The sequence below is a fragment of the Ambystoma mexicanum genome, chromosome 12 (genome assembly GCF_040938575.1).
Source record: "Ambystoma mexicanum isolate Mex_15411 chromosome 12, UKY_AmexF1_1, whole genome shotgun sequence".
Lineage (NCBI taxonomy): Eukaryota > Metazoa > Chordata > Amphibia > Caudata > Ambystomatidae > Ambystoma > Ambystoma mexicanum.
The window spans coordinates 96,501,161-96,524,117 of record NC_090936.1 but is presented as its reverse complement, the minus strand read 5'-3'; the positions used below and the strand labels follow the sequence as shown (position 1 = coordinate 96,524,117).

Genomic DNA, 22,957 nt, shown 5'->3' with positions numbered 1-22,957 from the left:
TGTTTTTTTTAAACAATTGGTCATTAATGCAGCACAGACAGAAATAACACATATGTGCCTCCTTCCATTTAAACCTCCTTACTGATGCAATTTAGAATTAATCAAATTAGGCATCCCTTTTACCTCGCCACAAAAATGGTCTACACTTAGTCTACATTCACTTCCGCAGAAATGTACTTTATCACACATTCACTTCTTCATACCTTTACTTGGTCTACACCTTCACATTGTGAAGGGGACATTGGATGTGGTTAATGGTTAGTTGGGTTCAAGGAGTAGCAGGGGGAATAAAGGGTAGAAAAGAGGTGGGGTACATGGCGTCTCCCCCTTTAATGAAAAGGGAATGTTAGAAGTGAAAGACAGGCACAGAAAAAGGTATGGCAAAGTAAATGTGTTAGAGGGTTTTACAAAAGTTACTGTCTGTGACAGAACTTAGGAAAGCCCACCATGGTCGAACAGGGTTACACTTTTAGGGTTTGGCCTGAACCACACAGGGTTTGGTAGAATGGCGAGCAGCCAGGCTTAGTCTAAGGAGGGAGGAGGGCTGTAGTGAGGTACAAAGAACTCAAGAGCATACACTTAATCCAAGCAAAAACTGATACACTTACAAGTTATATCAAAATAGTTATTTAATATCAACACTAAGGCACACTGTTGTAACAAGTCAAGTAACACACACAGCAAAATAATACACCACTTGGAATAATCTTAGGATAATAAACCACAGTGGTAGTCACATTAGAATAGCTTTTTCAGTAACAAATCACATATTAAAACCATCTGAAACATACATGAAAACTTTTCCAAACTGTTATAACGTTGTCCAACGCCATCTTGGAAATGTCTCACAATATTCAGAGAGGACACTGGGCCACCAGTGACCAGGGGTTGCGCAGGAAAGGTGGGAAAACAGAGTACAGGGTTCCGAGTGGCAGAGTCCAACATCATCTCTTCTTGGTTTGCAGGGAGGTGTAAGTTAGGTTTCACAGGTCCAGGAAATGAGGATGTTTCCTTGATGGATTTCTCCATGGACCAATGTCCTAAGGCAGGATAGAGTACAACGAGTTGTCCACCCCAATGTAACTATGGGGATCGGTAGGGGTGGGGTGCAAGATACAAGCTATCTGCAGTCCCCAGGATCACAGGATCAAGAAAGCAGACTCCAGGTATGTCTTACCAGGAGCAGGACAGTACCTTCAAATGAAGAAGCAGTAGCTGCACGACGGTTCCGGCAGGGAGGCAACAGCAGACCCAGTCACATGTTTCTCGGTCTTGGCGACAGAAAAAAAAAAGGGGGCCTTCAGTAGATGTGATGACCGCTCTCATGTAGACTGATGCCCAGCAAAGGATCTTCGCAGTTCTGGCTTGTTGGCACCTTTTTCAGGCTTGAAGTACAATTGTTGCAACAGTAGACTCTTCTCAGTTTCTCAGTTGTCATCTCTGGTGAGGGGACTTTAGGGAGCTGGCTCAAATTACTGCGGGCTTGGAAGAATGCCCAAAAAGTTGCAGGCAAAACTGTGCTTCGGTAGATGGCGCACAGCGATGCAGGACAGGTCTCCAGGTATTGGTGACTTGCTGTGGAGGTTTCAGCTCTTCCAGGGATGGCGCAAATTGTAGTTCGTCTTGGGACTGGTTAGGCCCACCAGTCCACAGGAGGAAGTCTTCTTCAGATCTTCCCAGTCGCTTTAAAGTCAAGGTCGAGACGGCAGTACTCACTCAACGGCCTCTGGAAGTCGTAGGAAGTTGCTGGCAATGTCCTCCTTTGTCATCTTGGGATACTTCTGTTCCAGTGGTCGACTCTGGGTGTCAGCTCCAGGACCTCGAAATGTATCCAGGATCACCAGCCGAGTCCACCAATTGTTTTCCATGCACCATTCAAACTTGAAGATGGCAGTCCAATGGGGACAGCCAGCCTCCCAGTCTGAACTGGATTCTCTCAGGTACACTGCAAAACAAAGGATGGGAGAGTTTCGGTTCACCTCCCAGTCACCCAAAAAAGCGTTGCAGGCTTTCCAAGGGAAGCCCGGCGATGACAAAGGGAGAAGAGGACCCTCCCCGATCTAGCATGGTAGATGAAGGCAACAATAAGAACAAGTCATTGAGTTCAGGGTTTAGGAAAGTAAGACCACCATTTTGGCTAAACAGTGCCTTGGGACCTTGACCGCAGCTGCAATGACAGGCTGCGACCTAAGTCCACAAAAAGTTGTGTAGTAGGTACACTGCCACCAGTCTGAACAGATGGGCTTGTCACAGTAACCAAAAGGTTACTGGAGGGTTTAGAAACGAGACAGTGGATCCCCTCTGCACTCCACATAAAGGTGGAGTGTGCTGATCTCGCAAAAAAAAATACAGGTAGGATATAAGGTACCCCCCTGCTTTGTTAACTCATGACTCCAAAAGCAACTACCAAAAAGAGGTAAAAAGGGTTCACTCAGGAGAACTAGTCACAAATCCAGGAGTCCAGCAAAAAGTGCTGGGGGACTCACAGGTGGAGCGAATTTCACACAAAAGGGAAATCTACTGTAACAAAGTGACAATGTTAATGTATGGTGAAGTGAATGCAGGGAAAGTAAAGACCTACATATATCAAATTCATGTTTTCATGAGCTAATCACATCCAGATACGTCACTCTGACCTACTCTTAATCTAATTTATTTCGTTCACACAGCACCTTGAAACAGCAACTTCAGCACTATTGATTTACTTTCAAAAACTCTAAATAAAAAATTAATCCAGTCCTAAAATTCACACAAGTACAAAACGGCTTAGATAACCCATCCCAGAATGGCCACCTTTTCAACATAGGTGAGCTTTGCCACAAATCCATATCATATGTATGGTTTTTCTCTGTGCATTCTCTAAAAACACAGTCACCACAGCAATGTCCCTATTCAATAGCACATACAGCTGATTATTTGAACTAAATTGAAACTTGCAACGTGTTGCCTCATTTAATTGCTTCAAGCTTGAGCATGTCCATTTTGGAAGTGTGCTTGTTCAGTCCCTAGAAGTGACCAGTCATAGGGCCTGATTCATGGAAGTGTTTTATAATGGCGCAATCCCATAGGAAAACGTTCCATGAATCAGGCCCATAGTATGTTCGAACACTTACAGAGTACACATCTATATGACATTTAAAACATAAGGGGTCATAAATAATGGACAAAATAGGTTCCTATCTTATGTGGAAGTTATATTCACAGAACGCTGTGTACTAGCTCCTCGTTCCACAGTGGTAGCTCCTGGTCACTGTTTGATGATGGATACCCAAGAGCCGCTTTTAGCTCCTGTTTATCCAGGGTTATGTTGAGCTCTCCTCTGTGTGCTTTTCAAGAACGTTCCTCCCCGCCTCAATGGTCCAGTGTGCTTCCAGGTGATCCCTGTGGCGAGGATATTCTCTGAAGCGTTTGCCTCATATAATATAAATTCCAATTCCTGATCTTGACAGTGTCCTACCCTTCGAAAGTAGCCCCAAAGATGGAAGGCAAAGCTAGGATAGATTCTTGGTGCCGATAGCGGAGGGGGAGGGTGGAGCTCAATGCATAAGACGCAAGGCTAGTCTTGTGGGCTCTAGTTTGTTATTGTACGTCAGGTTTCATATAGGCCCACACATATCTAAAATATACTGCTTGAGCCAAGACAAAAAAAATTTTTAATGCGTTTATTGGTTGAAAACAAACATTATACACAATTCATAGAATGCATTAAAATACTGTTATACAATTAAAATAAAAATACCATATCATCATAAAGTACATCAAAACTGACTAGCATTTTTCCAAATAAAATATGCTGCTGCCATAATCACAACTGATTCTGCCCCCAACCAAGGTGCTCCAAAACTGATCTCCTTCTCTACTCGTCTCCCAGGTAATAAAATTAGCATACTCTTTTGCATAAAAAAGAGACATAACAGGGCATGGTGTTAAGATATGGTGCGCCGACTCAATGGCCCGGTTGCATGGTCGGCACATTCTTTCCTCCCTGGGCAATTTCAGCCATCTACCTGTATGTTCCTAAGTGGGTAGGATGTTCATACAAAGGTAATACATCTTATGGAGGTAGAATAAAATCTCCCTAGATAGGTACATGGGACATTTCTACCAAAACTTTGGGTGGTATATTCAACATATAGTGGCAAGGAGGACAATCCATCCACATTGTTACAATAATCAAAGGCTTGAGCCTTCTTCTTTACAATATAGCCCCAATTAGGAAGGATTGTTAATTCATCAAGGGAGAGATTCAAGTCTGTGAGTGGATTAGTCATATCCTTACAGAATTGCAGGAGGAACTCATTCTTACTAACAGGTGCATTTGCTACTAATAGATAATAAAGGAAGACTATTGGGCTGTTCAATAGCATGTTGTATAGTAATATACATGAGAGTACACTGCGTAAGCCAGCATGATCTTAAAGAATGTACACCCAATTCACACCGGAGAGCCTCCACAGGATCTGAATGGGAAATACCCAGAATAGATCGGAGCATCTTCCCTTCCAATCTCAACACCCAATTTATAAGATGGCCCGGGACTGCAGCTAGCCCATATAAATTCCAGGGACGGTACTTTTCCAATAGAGCGGTCAGCACCACAACATTATTACCTCCCTTAAGGCGAATACATTTAAAAAAAAAAAAAAAACATTTATTTAAAATTTTAGAGCAGGTATGGTGATTATAAAATTCCAACGTGGGAAAACTACATAGGGGAAAACCCAAATATATGTATTGGTTGACCACCTCCAAACGAGTCCCATTAATAGACTGAGCAAATGCTGTTCTACTGGACCGCGCACCAACTACCAATATTTATGTTTTGTGGACATTTATGGTTCGGTTATTATAATGGGAAAATAGGGATAGAGCATTGATCGATTGCTGCAGCCCTATGGGCGTGCAATCCAGCCGAACAGTGTTGTCAGCATAACAACCCCTCTTCCAATGTCCACTTTACCAATCTTTCAGGAGGATGTTCGCGAATATCTTTCGGCAAGCATCTAGCATTCGCCAGGTCAGAATGATCACCCCTCTCGTAGACAGGGATCAAAATGGACCGCCTCCAGCTAAATGGAATTAGCCTGTCTACAAGTATTTTGTTGAAGATGTTTTCCAAAACAAATGCCCAGAATATTCAGGGTTCTTCTTGAGGATTGCCTTAGATAACCGTCAGGTCCAGCTGTGTGGGAATTGTTAAAGGAATCGATTATATAAAAGATGGCATCCTGATGGAATCCCTTAGCAAATTCCTGCATATTCCTGCAATTAGTATCCTCAGCCTGCTCTTGATTAGGACAGTAAAAGATTCCTAATGGTTTCGTGCCATAGGCTCTTGCTTATGGGGTTCAATTCAGTACCTATGCCATTAGTGGTAAAGTGCCTTGACATAACCCAGAACTTGAAGAAGCTCCCAAAATGCGATCCAATTCGCGGAAGCTGAGAAGGATCTATGACTTTTTAGCCAATAGTTATATTTAGTGATGGCCCGAGTCTTTAATTTACATCTAGTTAGGCCGTCAAGGTGACTGGAAGCACTTCTGATCTTGATATTTCTCCGAAGGTTTTTCTTTGTGTTATGAATAATGGGATCGTAGCAGTTCGTATGTTTAACAAGCGGTTTATGCGCACTACAATATATGCGCAGCGCCTTATTCAACCAGGCCATGAGCTTCTGAATATTCCACTTGTGGACACACAACCAGTTAATTATTAAAGTACTATTCGATTTTATGTAGGGCTCCATCTTATCAATATTTTTCAGACCCCAACATAACGGCCAATACAAGGAGATGTTATCACCTCCAAAAAGGGAGAAACTCATATAAAAGACTTGGCACCGATGAGAAGGCCAACAGACGGGCAGCCAAGAGGCCCACATGTAGCATGTCTGAATATCATATTGAATCTTTCAATATAAAGATCTTTAGTGGCCCTGGTTTCTTGCAGTATGACAATGTCACTATTACTAATGATTGACGTTCCAATATGGTATTTCAGGAATCAGTTGTGACCCCGGGTGTTCCAGCAGAGCGTCTTCAGTGTTTTTACAAAGCACAATTTTTAGTACTGGCCCAGTATACCCTGATCCCAATAACGACTGCTCAACTCTTTCAGATTCTTCTGCATATACCACTCCTGATGAGTTTTTCCCAGTGGAGACAATTGGCCTTTCTGCTCCGAAATAGGCATATGATCCACATTGCCACCCTGCCGAACCTGGCCCCTACCCCCAAGACAAGGGGTGTTCGTGGACAAAGGGACACAGCAGATTGTAAGTTTAAAACCTACTGACTCAAGAGTCTGCGCACCCATACAGAGCAGTGAGACAATAGCAGGAGAAATGAAATTAAGTGTGTGCCCAACTGGTCATACTAGTGTAGAGGAGGCCTCAAATATGGCCTGCCCTCCATCCGACCATTTTGAAGTTCCAGGAACGTTCACGCTGAGATATGTGACGTATGCTGAACAAATAAACCAGCTGAGAGCCGCAGTGGGGCTCTGTCCGGTAGCTATCAGACGGACAGCACCTATCGAAGTACCTACACCTAAGAAACCTGCGACAGTAATGTACCCATTGAGAAAACCGTATCGACAAGTGAGACAGAATGACGATTGTCAAAAAGTAAGGCCTGAAGAAGCCACAAGTGCTAAAAGAAGACGAATGATGACTTCACAAGAATTCCGACTGACTCACAGATAAAGAAAACAACGACCTATGAATGACGAGAAGAGACGAAACACCATGGATAAGCGACAGCCTGAGTTGAAGTTAAAAGGACGATGTCAAGTATAAAAAGCTTATGCCATAAGAGCAAAGAAGATATGCAATCAGTTTACACGTGTACGTATGCTTGGAAACACAAGAAAGCTGAGGAAATCGTGCAGCTTGCTATGCTTAGTAGAAAATTAGATTGCGGCGAGCGCCACATATACATATCTACCTCAAAAGGAGCATTTTATATAACGTATATGTCCACTTTGCAAAAGGGCAGAATCAACCGCAAGTTACAAAGAGGCCCCAGAAGAAGCCCCTCAAACACGGGAATTGAAAGCCAAAGACAGAAACAAAACTCAGATGCACGAGACCTGTGGAAAGAAACCAAGATCATCTTAGCTGCCTCGGGCTAATACAATTTACGACACCAAGAACAGAGTATCCGGTTCAAAGGAGTCGAGATAAGCAGCAGAAGGCATTTGGTGGACAGAAAGCTAAAATCAAATACACAAATGACATGGAGACGATTTCACGGTGCCTGAAACATATGACCTGGCAAGCAAGACTAGTTGGGGCCTTCACACCTACGCACAGCCTTGAGCTATGCATAGATATCAGAGTTCTCCCAGACAGAGAGGCAACATCGAGGCCTACAAACTAGAAACTAATTAACACATGGCTAGTGGGGCAGTGATGGATGGTGGTACTGGTTGGTGGGAGGCTAAGGGAGCTGACGGGCACCCTGCACCTGGCCGACCATTCTGCATGCTGCTAAGCGAAGTGGAAAAGTACAAGGTGATGTGGTACCAACCCAATCACAGTGGGCCAAGCTATCTAGGATCCTATAGTTTGTAGAACCAATGAGACGTTGTCTTTTAGTGACGTCCACAGTAGTCATTCTGAAGGAAGGGCTTAGATGCCCCACCTGACACTAGTTATCCAATCCTCACGTGCTAGTGTCATATATAGATATAGTACCTATAGAAAAGTTACCTTCCTATAACCAATAGAATAGCATGCAACATTTTTAGCGTTTCACATCAGCAATTACGAGATTTTAGTATAAAGGATGCGATTGTTGTGAAGTTCATCGGAGTGTTGAAGCGAGAAGAAGATCGTGTTTTTTGTACTTGTTATTAAACAGACTCCCTTTGCCAAAGCATTTAGTTGTCATTATTGATTTAATGCTCGAGTTTTAATCTGCATCCCCATCCATCTCACGGGTGCTGCTATTCCATCTTAAAGTGCGGTTTGGGAAAACCCCAGTCCTATGCGCCGGCTGGGGTCCCTCCTGCACACCGTCCCATTTGGGTAGCTCAACCCTAATGTCTGCACTCTTGGACATAAGCCAAGGGATTTGCCTCCATAATTGCAGTGATCTAGATCTATTTAGGAAAGGATTATTATAAGTGGGTTCAATTTCTTCCAGTTTAACTATAGGCCCCAATCCTGACCATGGATGGAAAACCAGGGGGATGCTCGGGATAGTCTTCATTTGCGTTGAAGCAATAGGGCCACAGTTTGTGGGAGCTGCCGTTTGGTGATCCAGCGCAGAAGGATATGACTGCAAAGCAAGTTAAACCCTCATTCTCATCAAGCAATACTGCATTCTTTTTATTAGGCACTGAATTCGCAGGTGCCCACTGGGACACACCCATTTATCCAATGGATCTTGTCTGCTGGTCCTGTGCCCCTGTTTAACAAATGTAGTAATGGGTCCCTTACTCAGTCTTGTTTCCACTAGCTGCAATCTTCTGCTTAGGTTGATCACCAGGGAGTTCATTAAATTCTACCCGTTTAACGGACTGCTTTACACATTTCTTTGGAGAGGATCTGAGAAGTGAGATCTTGTTGCAAAGTGCTTCTATAGCTTCAAACTCTGAGGCAGCGTAATGCATACAGAGTTGTTCTGGTAAGTTTTTAGTCCCGGTAAATCAGGAGTTTCGTTGAAATCGCCCTCAAAGCCCAGACCAAGGTTGGCCGATAAACTAGAGGAGGTAAAGGACGAACAGTCAATATTCCGGACAGGTACCCCAGGGCAAGGTGTCAGAACAATGGACATTATCTGCATGGCTGTACACCAAAATAGCATCAGCTACCTTAGCCAATACGAGCTTCAACTCCAGCTGATCCGCAGCAAATGATGTACATAAACCGGATAGGACATCAAGTTTGGAGGCTAGGGTGCTAAGAATCGAGGAAGAACGATCCACTTGTAGGGCAGAAACGGATTCAGACATTAGGAGAGTTACACATCTGTGGCATGGCTCAATTTCCATAGTCCGCACCTCCAAATTGGGAGTGGCCGATAGATTAGTAGCCATGAGGTTTACGTCTTGGGACGGCATATGAACAAGAGAATTTTTATGCAAGTTTTGGCAAAGTTTGAGCAGCGGCCCATTATTGTCAATACTAATTGACTGGCTCATGCTTCAAGTGTTGGTTAAAGACGCAGACGCCAGCTGGGCCTAATCCAGTTTGGATGGAGTGATAATAACGGAGCCAGCTGAAAACAATGGCTATAGGCTGGCGATTTTGTGCTGTGCACAAAAGTCCCAATTTTGTCATAAGAATGTGTTTAGCCCCTTTCTTTGAGCGGGGTGCACCCTTAATGGTCCCAAGGCTGCTTGACGAACTTCGAAGATGTTTGCCAGCTTTAATTAGTATGCTGCGTTGACAGTAACCTTTTTTGCTTTTCACCAAGTCTTTCATGTCAAAGTAGGTTTAAAATTGGGACGATTGGCGCTGATCAAAATGATACTTAGGTTGTTTTATCTGTCTAGCACTGTACCAGTGTGGCCAGGAAGAGCCAATCTCAACGATACAAGGCGCGTGCTCTGCGTTCGTATGGAAGGGCCAAGTGCGAGCCAGTTGGAAACGCCTAACATGCCATTTGAGAAAGGGGGACTGTTGGCCCCTGACTGAGTTGTACTTCTTATCCGTCCAGGCCTACTACACTATGTACTGGGCGGACAGAGCCCCCGATTCTGCACATGCGGCACTTCACACTAGGGAAGAACCCGGCATGCCTACTACACAGACTAGCAAAAGGGAATGCCGGTAGTTGTAACCAAATAGACCCCCCCATGTCACGCGGATAGAGTGGACAAGGCTAATAGGCCAACCCAGCAACACTGATGCATGACACAGGTATGCCTGTATGGGATGCTCCCTACTCACCTCCAACGCAAGACACAGCTCTGGCAGCACACTGGCGGAACAAGGGCGTATACCAGTTCAGTGGTTTATTCCAAGACCATAATTTTGTGATCTGGGAAGATATCAAAGTAACCGTAGGTGATACCCCATTACAGAAGCTGCAATACTTGAGACTGTGTTCGGCAATGGCAGGGGTGTGGGAAGGTTTCCCGGAGGAACCCCCTGCTCATCCATCCCTGGGATATATACTCACACATAGCGGAATACGGAAGTCAGCCTCAACACTATATAAAATCACATTACCCATACCAGGGAAGTTAAAACACCTGATGTAAAAAAGGAGTGGGAAGAGTACCTGGGGAGTCCCTCACAGACATGCACTGGGCACAAGTATGCACGCTATCGAAACAAATATCCTGTAATTCAAGATATCGCCTGATACACGACAAAATAATAAACAGTGCATCTCAGCCCAGCCGGTCTCAAAAGCATATATAATACAGCAACAGCAAAATGCCCTATATGTGATAGTGAAGAGGCTGGAATATTGCATATGTTATGGTCATGCCGAAAGTTGGGCGAATATTGGTCCGATGTGTGCACAGCTCTGGAAGAAATGGTAAGTCAACCAATAGACTGGAGCCCTGGGATATGTATATTAGGCTTTGTGAATAAAATTAAGCGTAAACTGCTAAACATTGGCTTACTCCTAGCTAAGCGGGCGTTACTGTTACATTGGAACAGTAAAGACCCACCTGTGAAAGATGAATGGCTGGAAGCTATGACCTGGGCTAACGACAATGACGTGGTGTACTCCAGCCTGTTACCAATGACAAGCAGAACAAAAGACATCTGGGGCAGTTTTAGGCAATACTTATTCGTGAAGGGTGCACATGAGAAGGACCATGATGAAGCATTATAAAGTATGTATGGTACATGAGAAATACACACCTTTTTAAAATTGTATCATTAAGCAATGCGACTGTATGCAGTATATAATGTGTAATATCTATGAAAGTTAAAATAAAAGTAAAAAAATAAATAAAAAAAATAAAAAAGTAGGTTGAAAACAATAGTCCATTGGGTGAAAAAGAGCTAAACTTCAACACAGGGGGGGGAGGAGGGGAGAGGGATGGAGGGGGGTGGAGTCCCTGTAGGTCCAACCCAAGCAAGGTGGGAAGCGAGACGTAGTCCACTGCAGGTCCTTGATAGCCAACTCAGCCAGGCCACCACCTGCTTACCTCACTCACTCACACTCATCCAAACATAGGCCAAAAGTTTTAAAAAATTAAAATAGAAAAATAATGAAAACACAGCAGTTCGAGGACTGTGGCATGCACTGATAGCTGCACTTGCACATGCACTGAGCATATACTGGGTACAGCGCACTACACATGCTATGAGTAACAGGTGACTGTTTCTACAGCCTTCTCAGCATACAGACCGTAAGCTCCGGTTCGTCCCAGGCACTCAGAACAAAGGCTCACACCTTACTTCGCTTCCAGGCCAGGGGAACCAGACCTCGACCCCAGTAGCCGCGGGTGCTGCAATACTTCAGAGACAGGCTCAGCTTCAACCCTGACACGCCACTCTCCGCTCAGCAACTCGTAAACACCCAGAGCTCTCAGCTCAAAGCACAGAGGAAAGCCAAGATTTAATTTATACCACCACCCATGCGGACTGCTGTGAGAGGTTAGAAAAGAGAGGCGGACACAAAGTTGTAATGTTTTCAAAAATAGACATCTTTGGGCCTGGCCTGTAGCACCGATGATGCGGCTGCACCTTTAATGGCCTCCGTGGCGGGCCCGCTGCCTCATGATCTTAGCAAAGGTTGCGGCGCTCCTTCGGACTCCATAAGCACTACAGATTCGTAAGAAGGTCCAGCGCTGCAGGCAACGAGGCATCAGCAAGCTACAGCCTCGGGAAGACCCGAAACGAGCCTGCCAAAGATCAGCCACCCCACCGTCTCGCAAATCCAAGATGGCGGACGGGAGTTCAGGCACTAGGAAACGGCTCCCCCGACGCCGGGGACCTTGACTTCACTCCCCCTCCGTATCACCTGCGATCTGGATAACAAGAGCTCCCCACTTGGAGCGTGCCGTGTGGGAACACTGCCGCCTCCGAGCTGCGCTCACTGGCTCCGGCGCCACACACCCCGGGGCTTGTGCGGCGCTCCATCACCCTGCCCCGCTTACAGACTGAGGCCTTCGGGGGTCTGGGGCAGAGAGGTTGGAGGAGCTGCCCCCCAACCCTCCATCCACCAGCTGGGACTCGAGCGGCGGCCCAAATACAGTGCCCCACAGACCAGCACTGAAAGGGAAGGGGAGGCACTGCTTGCCGGCCTGAGTTCCTCCCCTACAGCTTCCCGCCCATCCGAGCTGGAGAGGAGCCGTCAGCCTCACAACATTACAGCGCCCCGGGCCTGGGGAGAGTCCCTCCTCCTCAGCTTACCGCTCATCTGTGCTGGAGGGGAGCCACCGGCTCCACAGCATCACAGCGTCCCGGGCCTGGGGAGAGTCCCTCCTCCTCAGCTTCCCGCTCATCTGGGCTGGAGGGGAGCCGCAGGCCCCACAACACTGCAGCGCCCCAGAGCCCACACTCTGGAAAGCGGAAGCCTCCTAGGCTTGCTAGCACCACCCCGGGCCTCCCTAGGGGAGCACCTCACTCGGACGGAGAGACTTAGCACTTGGGGTCCAGCTGACCTGCTCCCGAGGCACTGCAATGCTGGGGAGGAGACGAAGCGGAGAAAGGTATGTGGCCATAACTCCTGCTCCAAAGGGCCCTCTACAAAGGATTTTCTTTGCCTCCAATCACTTGGCGGCCCTGCAAGACTACCCCCAGCCGTCGTCCTCCTCCTCCTCCTCCTCCTCCTCACTCAGCAGCCCCCCCCACCCCCTAATTCAACCTTTGAGACCTACTCCCCACTGGAGGAACTAGGGATCCCTTTTCCTCCCTACCTTTCTCAGGGAGGCCACATTCGACAGATACAGTTACCATAACAAGAACCAACTCACAACGCTCAGATCTCAGACAATAGCCTCCCCCATTCATCAGCCTTGAGAGACTCCCATGCCGCCTACTCTTCTCCCAGATTGGCGCAATGGCTAAGCAACTAAATGCGGTTAAGAACTCAGACATCGCCACCATGTTCACGTCGGACAAGGGAAAGAAGAAAAACCCCACCAAGCTTAACCCACAGAAATCCCCAGAGGATAGAGAAGCCCTTGCTACCAAAGAGGACATACAACCCTTTATGGCGGACATTAAGTCTGAATTTAGATCCTGCATGACGGAGCTCACCACAAAGCTAGAGCATACCAATCAAAGGGTGAATTAGGTGGAACAAAGACTGGGGGGAGATAGACGACCGCTCCCAGGAACAAGCAACCACACTGGGGGAAATCCAACGCTCGATCAGAACCCTGCAGGACAAATGTGAAATCCTCAAATTCAAACAAGACCACCTTGAAAATAGGGCCCGGCGTAACAACCTCTGAATTCAAGGGATACCTACCTCTGCCATCGACAAAAACCTGGCAGAATATGTGGGAGACTTCTTCCAATCCTTGCTCCCACAACTGGACAAACCTCAACTCCTTCTGGACCGCACTCACAGGCTGCGCCAACGTCGAGGTGTGGATTCAGACCTCCCCGCTGACGTTATAACCAGAGTGCACTTCTTTACTACAAAGGAAGCTATGTCAGCAATCAGCCGGTCTCAAGATGAACTTTCTTTCCAAGGGTCACCTCTCCAGATTAACAAGACATCTCGCTACTCACTCGCCAAAAAAGGAAGTCCCTCCGGCCTCTAGCTCTCCTTCTTCAGGAGCACCAGATTTGATACAGATGGCTATTCCCGACAGCCCTACAGTTCTCACACAACAGCACCCTGCACAGGATCAGTCACATTGAGGACACCAACAAAATTATGCATCCATTCTCGCCCGAAGAGACCACATCACAGTGACCGGAGGACACCCCTGACATGGCAGCGACCCCCCCCCTTCCGAAGCCTAGGCGATCCTCTTGGTCAAAGGTGCCACGCAGCAACAGGAGAAGGTAGTCTGGTGCGGAACCTTGGCCTTCGGAACTATGCCTCACTTTATTACCTATTTCCCCATCTCTGTCCCAAAGGAACTACACTGACCCTGACCTAGTGCAAGAACAGCTATAACCAATGCAGCGGGTCCCGCTCACAGCCCATGGCCATTTCCAAGGTACATTTCACCCATGAGTCCTTGGAATGTCACAGTACTCTTATTCACTCGACTGGCCCGGTTGGCCAGGGGTGTGGCCATACCCACAATCAAGGCCCCCCCCCGCCAGTTAAAGTTACGTCCTCCGGTTGGGGGCTTGTGTTAAAACCCCAAGAACAGGTTGACGCATTCCTAGCATTTCTTTGAGATGATGGCTAACACACCCTTCCAACCTCTCCCCCCCAGATGTGGCAACAGAGATGGACCTTGCAGAGGAACATCAAACCCTAAAATTTCTCTCCCTCAATGTTAATGGACTGAACTCCCCCGCCAAGCGTAAGTCGATTCTACAAAGGCTTCAAGACGAGGATGCAGTGGTAGCTCTGCTCCAGGAGACTCATCTTCTACCGGTGGACTTTGGGCATCTCCGTTCCAGATGATATCCGCTCCAACCCTTTGCCTCAGGTGGCTCCAAGAAGGGGGGGCACTGCAATCCTCTTCAGGAAGGGTCTGAACCCCCTGGTTCTAGAAACAAAAATATGCCCAGAAGGCCGATTTCTGGCAGCCAAATGCCTCTTACTGGGAGACCTTTACACTTTCGTCTCAGTATATGCCCCCAACTCCGGGCAAGCCGCATTGTATGACTCACTGGGCTCCTCCCTCTCCACAGAAGGTCAAGTCATAATTGGAAGAGACTTCAATGGAGTTCCAGACCCGACAAAAGATAAATCTCACCCCCACCCCTGGAGACTTCACTCAGGCACTCAGCCTCTTGCGCCTATTCAGAGCTCTTGAAGTGGTAGACTCATGGCGGGTGCTCCATCCCTCCGAAAGAGACTACTCCTATGCCTATGTTCACCGAACCCTAGAGGATTGACCTCCTCTTGACATTTCCCCCCCCCCCCAGACGCTTGCCTACACCAATGAGGTATCTATCGGGCCATGGATCCTGTCCGATCACGCACCAGTAATACTGGAGATCCGAGCACATGAACCCGAACCCAAGCCCAAGCCCAATTCGTCGCGCAGATGGACTCTTTACAATCGAATTCTGAACGATATGCCACCAAGGAACACATTCGCAACAGCAATTAAAAACTTCCACAGAGAAAACCCGGCCAAGGATATCTCCCCGGCAAATAATTGGGACGCCTTGAAAGCCGTGATCAGGGGAAAATTGATCGCACAGGGTGTGGCATTTCACCGTAGTATGCGTCAGGCTCGCTTGATCCTCAAGGAGGAACTCAAAGCAGCGGAGAAAACTCACAAGAAAAAAGGCTGGTCCCCCAGGATGGAGCGGGCCATACGCACAGCCAGAAAGAAAGAAGCTAGAGGCCCACTACGCCCAACACACAGCACAGCTTCTGGCCAAAGCCAAACAATTTTATTATGCGAAGAACAACAAGGCAAACAGACTGCTCGTAGCTAAACTGGCCAAAGCGAAGCAACACCATCATCGGACTGCGAGAACTGCATGGAGGGATCCAATATGCAGAGCCAATGAAGCAACGGCTAGCGGCCGACCACCTGGCCCAGGTAATGACAGCACCACTGAGGGATCTGAATAAACAGAAAGAATACCTACAGGAAGCGGCCCTCCCCCAGCTGCCGACTCGACCAGAGAGAGCCTAGACGCTCCAATCACAGGGGAGTAGATCGAGGAGGCCATCAAGTCTCTTATATCCCGGGCACCAAGCCCCGATCGATACTCCTCTAGTTTCTACGAAATCTTTAAACACCAGCTGGTCCACCCCTAGTGGAGCTCTTCAACTCCTTTAGGGAGACGGATACGATAACCCCCTCAATGCAAGAGTCAACCACCATGTTCCTGTCCAAACCAGGGAAGGATGTGAGAGACCCGCTTCATACAGGCCAATAGCCCTGCTGAATATTAACGTTAACATATAATCCAAAACTCTCACCAACCGCCTATCCCGTATTCTGCCCGACATAATTCACCCTGATCAGGCAGGCTTTATCATGAACAGGTTGGCAGGAGATAATATCCGCAGAGCCCTGGACCTGGTGGACCTCACCTCCCGAAACTCCCAAGGGTTGGTGCTGATGGCACTAGACGCTACCAAAGCGTTTGCTAGGGTAAACCGTTCCTTCAGGAGTCTTACTCTTGAGGCCTTTGGGTTTGGCCTGGCGTTCCAGGCGATGGTCCTGGCCAACTACAAATCACCAAAAACCTTCCTTAGGATTAATGGCCCTCCCTCAGCTCCAATCCCCCTGACCTGTGGAACCAGACAGGGCTGCCCGCTATCCTCACTGCTATTCGCACCCACTATGGAACCGTTCGCCCAGAAGATCAGACTGAACAACCACATCAAGGGCCCCCAGGTCGGCCCATCTCAGCACAAAATCGCCCTATACGCCGATGACGTACTGCTTACGATCTCAGAGCCCTGCTCCTCACGAAGGCATGCCCTAACGGAGATCACTAGCTACGTGGAGGTCACAGGCTTCTCCATCAACTTCAGTAAATCCATAGGCTTAGGGATGGGCCTCTCCCCAGATGAACGGGAGGCACTTGTTCCGATGTGTCCCATTTCATGGAAAGCAAGGGTGATTCCTTACTTGGGGGTCCATATTCCTGCGATCCCGAAAGACATCACGCTACCTTCCCTCAGCTCCTCCGCGACCTGCAGAGAAAGATGCTCCAATTCATCTGGAGGGGAAAGAAAGCCAGCATCCCCCAAAAAACGATGTTAGGTAACAAGACTGGGCGGACTCGGGGTCCCCGACCTGCAAGCCTATAGGGTAGCAGCACAACTAGCGCATATCCGTACGTGGCAAATAACCAACCGCCCTAGATGGGTGGAACTAGAACAATCACGGCTTCCTCTCCCCTTGCGGTTCCTGCCACACATTCCACCCTCCCTCAGAGAAAGAGGGGGAAGGACTCCTACTAGCAACCAAGCATACTCTGAACTCTTAGGACTGGGCGCTGAAAAAGAAGGGAATTCCGAGGTGTCCGAGTACCCTATCCCAAATTTTTCTCAATCAGACTTTCTCACACGGGGCGAACCCCCGGAACTTCAAGAACTGGATAGCGGGAGGCCTTGAAACCCTGGATCAGCTTTACATGGGAGACCTACCTTGCTCCTTTGAACAATGTAAGGAGCTTTTTCAACTCCAAGAAAGAGTTTCATGTACATTCAGTTACGCCATTGGTGCTCCCACCCCCATACTCTTGAAGAAGCCACGCATCCCCTCACCCCCATCAAACTAACTCTCAAAGATCTCTCAGCCCGAGGCAGGATCTCCATCCTATACAGATGATTCCTAGGGGACTTTCTGGTTTCAAAAACCCGATGCATGGCCCAGTGGGAAGCTGATCTGGGGCATCTGGGTGAGGACCAGGCCTGGGTGGATATCTGGACTCAAACGCACACATCGTTCTCATGTGTAACCAACAGAGAATGCGTGTACAAAAACCTGCTACGTTGGTACTACTCCCCCTCAGGCTTCATCATATGATCCAAGCTCTAGACCACGCCTGTTGGAAGGGTTGCGGCCGACCAGGGTCCTTCTTCCACATGTGGTGGGCATGCCCAAAGACCCAACAGTTTTGGAAACTATGTTTAGACACCATCGAGCAGATCACCAGACGGCACTCCCCCTGGAGCCTGAACCCATCCTTCTAGGGGCCCCGGCCCCAGGATCTATCCACACTCTTGAAATAAAGCCAACCTGCTGACCCAATGCCTTCTAGCCAGGAAATTAGTGATAGCCGCTCCTGGAAAGACCCATACGGCCCCTTGTCCCAATGGTGGGGGAAAATATGGGACACTTTGATCGCGGATAAGGTCACAATGGCAAGGGGCTGTCTCCATCGCTTTCAGAACATTTGGGCCCCACTGCTGGAATATGACCAGAAATTCCCAGCTTTGACCTACAAGACTCCCAATACCCGGTGGGCCCTGGGGGACCGGGTCACTCCGAGAGGGAAGCATAGCCGAAGCGGACACTGAAAACACAAACTAACGGAAAGCGACCCCCAGACCAAGGGGCATGGAGGGAAGCGGTTGGGGAGGGGATTATTAGTTGATCTAGATGCCTCGATTTATGCTGCACTGTTGTCAACCTGCCTTGGTTTAAAATAAACATTTTAAAAAAATAAAAGAGACATCTTTATTAAAGTAAAGGGGTTGGATAAAGGCCTTTATGTCCCAATCCTTAGGAGAATTTCCCTGCCTAGGAAACTAAAACCATCAGTCTGTCTCGTCAACATTATGTAAACTGTCCCTGTGGCCAAAGCATATCTGACCCTCCCACTAGAAATGATGAACAACTGAAAAGTGTCTCTAATTTAGATTTAGCAAAAAGTGTTCTCATGTAAAACAAATAAAAAAATCCAACAAAATAGTGCCCTTTAAAGAAGGGTCCTTGAATCCAGACATCGTTTCCCTTCTCCTGGGTTATTTCAGGAAGGATGGTGAAAGTGTCTTTTCCAAACAAGGTTTCCTTAACAAGGGCAAGAATGTCTCTTCCATACAACCATTTCTCAAGGCGGGCAAGAGTGTCTTCCCCACAACAACTGCTTAAGGACCACTTCCTGGTATACTCCCCTGACAGGAATCCTTCAGTAGACTCTTTAGATCCCCTGGTATACTCTCCTGCCAGGTATCTTTTCACAATGTAATTTTCTTTCATATACTTCAAGTGGATTCCCTGGTGTAATACCCTTCTGGGTTTTGTAGATCCCCTGGTGTACTCTCCTGCCAGGTATCCTTCCCTCAAAAGGCTCACTGCCCGATTTCCTTTATCAGAACTCCGCTCAATGTTCTCTCTGTCCTTTAGTACAGATCATTGGTATTTCTGCACTGTCTATACTTTATTGGCTTGTGGCAATGCTTGCTCCAACTTTTTCTAGATTGGCATCTCATACAAGGAGACATGTGCACATTTTGTCTTTCACCTTCATGAACATTCATCTGCTTGTCATATCATTTGCTCCAATTTTCCCCATAATGACATCTCAGACATGAGGATTTGTGCAAAATAGTCTTTCTATTTTACTTGGTTGGTATTCAAAAAACTTTTAATGGTTCCTATCCCTGTCAGTACACCCCACTGTCTCCACCATCAATGGGCAGACTCACTCCTGTTTCCTGGCATTTCTGACCCATGGCCTATTGTTGCAGCGAAGTGTTCCCTCGGGGATAGTGTCTCCCGCCTCGCAGACTCTCTTGCAGCTCTCCCCCCGGCTCTGCATTTGCTTGCCAGTGAAGCTGCTGGTGTTTGGCAAGACAGCATCCTTAACAGCCTTTATCCTGCTGCCGGCACCGTTGCACCTCTCCCTAGATGCCTGCCTTGCTTCACCGAGTCTTCTGCCACTCAAGCAGCAGCCTGAACGCACCTGCCTTCTGCACGGTCCATTCCTGCGAGTCTGTCTTCGCCTTAACCTGTGGTTCCGCTTCCCACTCGACTGGTCTTTTCTTCTTCTCCAACCCTCTCCTGCAATAGAAGGTTCAAGTCATTTTTAAATGTCCCACGTAGCTAAGCTCCATTGCAACAACAAGTCTCCTGTGCTTAGCTAAGGGTTTCTTTCAATCCATACTAACTCCTTCCTCCTCTCAGTACTTGAGGCATTATGGGAGTTGGAGTCTATAGTATCTTTAGGTCTTTCAAACTGATCTGGTTTAGGATTCTTGTTTAGAACAAACATCAGACAGGAGATGCTAAATGTGAGGCATAACTGGTATTCTGATTACAGTGTTTTGCAGAAAGGGGTCTTTGTCATTTTACAAATCCCTCCTTTGGTAGAATCCAATCAGTCATCCTGAATTCTGCAATTATCCGGTCATCCTCTCTGGGAAGGGAAGAATACTGCGTCCAGTCTGACGGGGGTCACCACCTCTTGGTCACCCCCTCTGCCCCCTCCGACAGCCATTTCCTCCCATGTTATCCACCCTCATGCTATCACCTCCAGGGCCAGGATCAGGCAGCGACTGCTGGGGGAACAGTGATGACTTCCATCACAACGTTAGAAGAACAGAGCTAAGAATACACTGCTTGCTAAAGATAACAAGGATGCACTGCATTGAATCGCGGTATGCCCCCCTCCCAATGCAGACTTCTTTCCTCCTCACTGCAAGAACACACGAGCTGCCGTTTACCAAACATCACAAGACTGAACTATAAATACCTCCAACTCCATCCCCTCGACCCCCTGTGCATACGACAGTCCTGTAGGCTTCCCTCGCCATGGTTGGAACAAACAGCTCATAAATTAAAGTTTGCACAAGGCTGCACTGTATTGAATTCCAACACCTGCCTGGGGTCACTGCCATCCATTTCTTCCCATGAATGGCCGAGCTCAGATAATGTTTTCCCAAGATTATTTATGAGGTTATTGTAGGACCGGCCCCATTCCAGTCCATATTACAGCCTCGTCATCTATTCGTCTTCCACTGAAAAATGCTTGACTTATGTAATGTGTTAATTACCCTAATGGAATTAAAATGTCGCCAGCAGATCCCCTTTTCTTTTGTGCCGTGTATACATGCATTTAAATAGTTGAACCTCTCCTAAATATTGCACATGGGAAGTACTTTTGCCAGAAATTAATGACTTAATGAGGAATAAACTTCAAGAGATTTACTTATCAGAATAAATATTTATGTTGAACTCCTCTGCCCAACTCGCAAGCACCTCAGTGTACTTTCGGAATAGACACTTTAATATGCACTGAACAACTGCCTTTTAATTATTTGTCATGTGCATTGGCTCGAATTCCTTTTCTTTGTAGCATTTCCTCTTTTCAAAGTGGTCATACATCTGTTTCTGTCCGGTAGCAGTGAGGATAGCCCAGCACAACGCGCTGGCATTGCCAACTAGGCGATGCCATGTTTTCGATGTCCCGGGTTGGGTTGAATCAGTACTTCACCATCCTGCCTTATGCCCCATTTAATGAATGGAGTTTCATAAGCAGGTAATAGGGACTGATTATTACAGTGCTTACAAGCGGGAGGAATCCACCATACAAATGAATACTAATTATTATCAGAGCTTTACCTTGTGTTTTTTTTAGATCACAGTTATTGAACACAGAGGACTAGATTAGCCATTGAAAGGCAGTTGCGATGAAAATATTGTACATTAGCCGAAAAGGTGCAATCTTCTGTCGAAGTGAAAACTGCAACCAGGAAAGCCGAGATTAAATCCCGGGATCCCCAAATGAAGTTACCCTAGAGGTAAGATCGCATTGCTTCACTGTGCTGCTCAAAGTGGGAGCAGCTAAAGGGGACAAGCGCGCATTATCAAGCAGCCTCCCTGTTAGGGAGAATTCTCAGAAAGGTGCTAATTCCCTTCTACCTTAGAGACCCCATCTCTTTTGCTGGACTTTAGGACTTAATTTTTATCCTGGAAAGAGCGAGACCTTTTTGCCACTCTCTCATGTATTTTTGAACACTGTTTCTTTTGGTTTTGGAGTCTGACAAACTCCACAGGCATCATCTATTTACATTTTGACACACAGCACCTTCATTGCAGTGGCACAGGGAAGTCTTTCAGATTTCCCAAAGGTTTAAATACCTTCTCTTGGTTAAACTACTGTTTCCAAGAGCAGTGAAGTGAAATTGAATCTACTTACTTTTGTAACTTTCTAGACCCAGCTCACACTAACAATAGGGTGCTGGAGGGGGTACTTAGTATCCCCTTTGTCTAGTTTCTTATGTAACATTTTTATGTTAACTCTTTCAACAATTAATGGCTGGTGGCAGTGGTTTACTTTTTCCTACCATTGTGTGTTTCTACAGCGGGCTGCAAATGCAGCTGCAGTAAAGCACCCATGGGTGCCCATTTTGTGAAAATGGCCCTGATCTTTTTTCGACATTTCTTGTTGGAAAGGTCCTTTTTGAGATTTACTCCATGTTTGGTCCCTTTGTTAGTTTTGTCTTTGGCTGGGTTCACTGCTGAAGCCCGCCTCTGGCTCCAGCATGTCAGGCAGGGCAGGAAGCGAGGAAGGTGCACAAAACTCCCTGTGCTTAGTCTCCTTGGTAACAGGAATGCACCCAAACATGGTTGGCTGGCTGTACTTGGAGGACAGCCACCCTGATGTGCGAGTGACAGCTAGGCGGCAAATTAATGGGAGAAACCTGCATAAAAGGCAAGGTTTTAGACAGAAGGCAGAGTCGACCACTGGAAGAGGGAATCAGAAGAACATGGAAGTGGCACGTGCTGCAACTCCTGGACTGTTGGTTTGCCCGGTGAAGCTCTGCTGCAGTGCTGAAGCTCCGAATTCGCCTTGACTAGAGAAGCCCTGCAAAGGACGACTTCTCCCCTTTGGGTTGGTGGGACCAAATCGACTCCAAGACGACTCATCTGGAAATTCTCTCGGAGCGGACTGTACTTCCATTGCTGCTGCAGGAACCAATTGCCAGAATAGAGTATTGTTTTTTAAGTTGGACCCGAGCTCCAGGTAGAGCCTCCGGACTCCCTCAAAGCAAGACTAACCAAGCCTGAGCCACATCAAAAAAGTGCTGGACCCCAGAAGCAAGGAAAGCCCACAAGGTATCCGAGAACCGTGGTGGTGCTATTCGCGTGAAGCTGAAACCGCGAAGTGCCGCTGTCTGAAGTTTTCCCATTGCTGCTGCCGACCTTCAAATCGTAGTGCAGGAGTACCCAGACATCCTCTCTCTTGGCCCCACGACCGAGGCACAGGAACAACAGGATCTGCCATACTACAACAGGAACAGAAGCCAGCTGGAACCAATTTCTTCATACCTAAGGTACTGTAAACTAAGGGGTACTTACCTCTTGTTGTGTACCATTGCTAGCTCTCAGTTGAGGCTTGTCTTTGTTACCTTTTGCAGAGTTGCTTTTAGCTTTGCCCACCACAAGCGTACCAGCTTGTGGCCCAACAGCGATTTCTTTT

At 47.2% G+C, this 22,957-nt stretch overlaps 1 protein-coding gene across 1 annotated transcript in view; it reads right to left on the bottom strand.

The window, feature by feature from the left end:
- Window positions 1–22,957, bottom strand: part of LOC138513330 (ADP-ribosylation factor-like protein 8B-A) — a 222,098-nt gene that overhangs the window by 98,771 nt on the left and 100,370 nt on the right. The gene's annotated exons all lie outside the window — the stretch shown is intronic.